The 4268-nt window shown below is 40.0% G+C and overlaps 1 protein-coding gene across 1 annotated transcript in view; it reads right to left on the reverse strand.

Moving 5' to 3' along the window:
- NCF4 (neutrophil cytosolic factor 4) overlaps positions 1-329 on the reverse strand; it is a 16914-nt gene extending 16585 nt beyond the window's left edge. The window contains exon 1 of the mRNA XM_010711565.3: positions 85-329. The gene's annotated coding sequence lies outside the window, so the exon portion shown is untranslated. The remainder of the gene's footprint in view (positions 1-84) is intronic.
- Between the last annotated feature and the right edge of the window lie 3939 nt (positions 330-4268).

Here is a 4268-nt window from a genome sequence, read left to right on the forward strand (position 1 = left end):
ATCCTGGTTTTATGATGTAAGGAGGGAGCCAAAACACAACCTCAGCCATGACCTTTTCTGCAATCATTTTTCTGAATGACATACCTGCTACTGAGATAGCATCTGAAGAATCCAGTCCTTGAAGAGCTGTGTCTCTCTGCTTTAATGCCTTTGCCCCGTTTGCCAGCCCTTCATTTAGTTTGCCAGATTCCACTACGAACAGCTTGTAGTATCTGCCATAGAACTGGAATTTATTGCCACCACAGTGGGTTTCTCACTGGGAATCAGATAACAGCAGAGTGGAAAGGAGGGCAGAAAACCAAATGTCAATAGCTCTTCCTCATGAGTGAAGAGGGATCTCCTTGTGTGAAAAGACACAAAGAAAGACATTGCAGATAAAAGGAAAAAGAGTAAGCGAAGGAGAAAAAAGGAAAAACCAATCTTTTTACTATGAAATGCAATAAAATGTACTTGCTATCTGAACAATTTTGTTTCAAGCTGTCTGGCTGCGACACTCTCGGTTCAGCCTGCTGCGAAACACTCAGAAGTGGCGGGGGATATGATGTCCCGTTTCCAGTTCTTTCTATTCCACCTCTCGCCTCTGAGTTCTGCTGAATGTGACATTTTTCCCTGGCGCCTAATACACAGAACTCTGCTGCTAATTTTATGCACAGAGTTCTCATGCTGTGTAATTTGAGGCCAGTCTCCTCCGACAGCCTGCCAACCAGAGTACACACCTTCCAACACCACTTCTGCTGCGGAGAAATGGGGGAAGGGAGGTGGAAATGAGCCAGACAAGCAACAAGCTTCTCAGAGCTGTTTGGCTAATTTTTGGCTCTCAGATATACAAGGGATCTTTCACCATCTCCCCCTGTGCTGTTTGTCAACAGATTGATCTGATAGGTCTGCCAACGATTCCAGAAAGTCAGCTCAAGGCTCTTTCTTCTCCTCTTTTTTCCCTATGTTAAATCCTCTGAAGCTGCTGTTATACTCAATCAGACTGTTGGCCATGAGGCTTTTTTAATTCTACAATGAGACAGAATAAGAACCAATTTTTGCAAGATCATAATCAAGGGTTTTAAAGAGAAGCTACTAGTCTCTCTTTCCCCACCCCAGTTGATGTCTGTGCATCTCAGACAAGAGCGAGAATTATACAAGATTCTATCAAAATCAAAATGGTCAACAGCCTTCAAAACCTGGCTTGATCATACTCAAAAAGGAGTTGGAAGTGGATATGTTCCCATTAACTGAGTAGAAAAACTTCTGTGCCAGACACTCTTTTGTGCTTCCAGCCAACTGGACCAACTTTTGCTGAACCTTTTTAGTGGAGTCATCTCTTTCCGCAGTACAGAAAGCATTGAATTAGGCTCATTTTCAATACTGCTTATTTCTACTCTGGTGCTGATAATACCAGAAGGAGAATATCCCACACCATTCTCTTCTCCCATCTCCATTTTTAAGTTGTCTTGACTGTACCAACAAATAGGCAGGCAAAGTACTTGAACTACAGGTTAAATAGAAAAAAAAGAAAAAAAGTTATTATCACTTCTACTGCAAACGCTTTCTGTTAGAACAACATAAACTGTGTTGCCTAAAGACTTCTTTGGATGGTACAATATCCTCCCCACTAGCATCTTCTGGTATGATTATACTGACCTGCAGTATTAACTGCAGACCTGGTCTCAAGGAAAAAGAAGGCAGACCTAGCTATACAGCTGTACAGTCATAGTTCAGAGATGTAGCTGAGACTAAAGAATTTTTTTCTTGAGAATTTTAAAAGAAATGAGATACTTACTGGTGTCCAGTTGCAATAGAGTACAATGAGTTTTAATTTCCAGACAACTTCATTTTTAGCTCCTATCAGTATGAAGAGGATGAGAGAACAAAGAGGGAAAGACCAGGATGAGGAACATAGTCCTTTATTCCATGTGTAGAGTGTGGAATAAACAAAAGGCATCTAAGTCAGCCCATTTGATATACTGCACTGATAAAGCTGTCAACGTGTTTGCTGAATAAAAAGAGGAGAAGTGTGGGCAGTGGGCAGAAAAAGGAACATAAATTTGTAAGGGCAGTAAATAGAGATGTGTAAGAACACTCAAAGGTAAAGAAGGATTGAGAAGAATCCATCCCTCCTCTGAAGACAAGCTTTGCATTTCCGCACTTGACCCACATGTGTCTGACTATGTAATTTATGGGAGACCTGAAGCTGACCAGCCTGCAGGCTGATAATAAATTATTTCTCTTAGATAAGCCGGGATGATTTATATTAGGAGAAAGGAAGAGAAAACTGAGGAATAAGAACCATTCCCTTTCCTTCCTTGGATTATTTCTGCTTGAGATATGCTCTCTTGTCACCTAAAAATCTGCCTCAGGTACCCTGAGGTGACAATGCTCTTTGCCAAGACCTTCCTGTTATAAAAGCCAGCAGATCAGAGCCCTTTTCCACTTCCTGCCAGCATGACTGCCTAGCATACCTCCTCCCTCCTTCAGCTCTGTGATACCAGCAATTATGCTGACCAGCTTTGCTCAAATCCTTTTCTTTCATACACCTTCATCATTTGTCTTCTCATATTTTAGTTATTGGTTTGTTCTTTAGAAAGAGTCTAAAACCAGTCCTGAATTATCTTCTCATTCTCTTGTTTTCTGTTTGTTGCCATTATTCTTAGCGTTCTCTGTTTTGATTTCCTGTGTTTTCTTTGAATTCCACACTGGAAAAGGGCTATTTTAAGAGGAGTACTTTTAGGAAAAGAGAACCATTAAGAGGTGGTTTTTCTGGCTGACAAAAAAGGATGCAAATCCAAGAAAATGAGATGTCAAAGATGCCTGCACTTGTGTTTGGTTGCTTTAACATTTCCTCCAGTTATTTGCATCTGTATCTTGTTTCCTGCCTGACTGGATGGAAGCACTTTTTTTGCAGCATTCTGTTGGCCTACGGGAGGGCACAGCCACCTTTCAAAGGAACCTAGGCTAGCTGGAGCAATAGGCCAACAGCACAACCATGAAATTCAGCAAAGGTAAAGTCCTGCACCCAGGTTAGAAAGAGTGTGGGGAGCAGCTGGCCATGTAGCAGCCCTGTAAAATGGGACCTAGGGGAGCCTGATGGAGAACAGAAATTGAGCATGAATCAGCAATGGTTATTTGTGGTGACGAAGGCTAATGATAACTAACAAGACTAGCTTCATTAATTGTCAAAAAAATAGCCATTAGGTCATGAGAAATTATTTTTCTTCACTACAAAATGCTTACAAGGCTTTATATGGAATACTATTGCTTGTTTTGGAGCCGGGGCTTTGAGGAACCTGGTGGGAGGTTTCCTTGCCTATAGCGGGGGTTTGGAAATAGATGATCTGAAACATCCCTTCCAAATCAAACCATTCTATGATCCTAAAAACAGAAATATTGACTATCTGGATAGAAACCCACTTGCAACTGGGGGAGGAGTGGAAGACAGCCATTGTGAAAATGCATAGAGGCAAAACATGCATTGCACAAGCACTAAATCTGTACTAGTTATATCAGTAATAAATGTAGTTCTTCAGATACTCTTTTGTCAAAGTAGTTTGGCTCCTACTAATAAGTCTTTTTATTCTTGCCAGTGCTATGGCCTTTAGACATCAAGATACTTCCTAAAAGAAATAAAATCATAAATAAATCTAGCATGCCTGACTACATGTCTGATGCACTGAAAAAAAAGAATGTAGGAAAAGTTATGCAGCTTAAAATTGGATTCTTACATCCACAGTCCAATCAGAAATGACACTGTTCACATACGTTTGCATGCCAGACATAATGCTTACCAGTCCACCTATGTCATGATGTAACTGCAAAGAGTTTATGAACATCAGAAAATTTTGTACTAACAAAATGTTTAGCTTCTCTCACTCTTGAATCCATCTTTTTATTCCTAAGAGTAGACCTGTAAATCCTACTTTGAGTCCCTTCTTTCCAATAGTGCCTTAATCTATACAATGCAGGAAAAAAAAAAAAACCAACCACATTTGGCTGCTTCAGCCAGCATAGTTCCCATACTTAGTCCTACTGATGATTGACTGATGCTTTCAAAGCCTACAAGGCTTAGATAGGCTAACAGCAGATATGCTACTTTTACATATAATCCTTTTTCAAATCCAATGAACCCTTTGTTGGAATAATAGCCATCCAGCTGCTAAACTCACCAGATAATTAAACTCTGTGTGAAGGGGCATTTCTTTTTAAGCAGATTTAATTTTTATCGAATGATTACTCCATCTTAATTTGAATAATAATTATTCAAATACTTTTTTTTTTTT

Source organism: Meleagris gallopavo, chromosome 1, assembly GCF_000146605.3.
Source record: "Meleagris gallopavo isolate NT-WF06-2002-E0010 breed Aviagen turkey brand Nicholas breeding stock chromosome 1, Turkey_5.1, whole genome shotgun sequence".
NCBI lineage: Eukaryota > Metazoa > Chordata > Aves > Galliformes > Phasianidae > Meleagris > Meleagris gallopavo.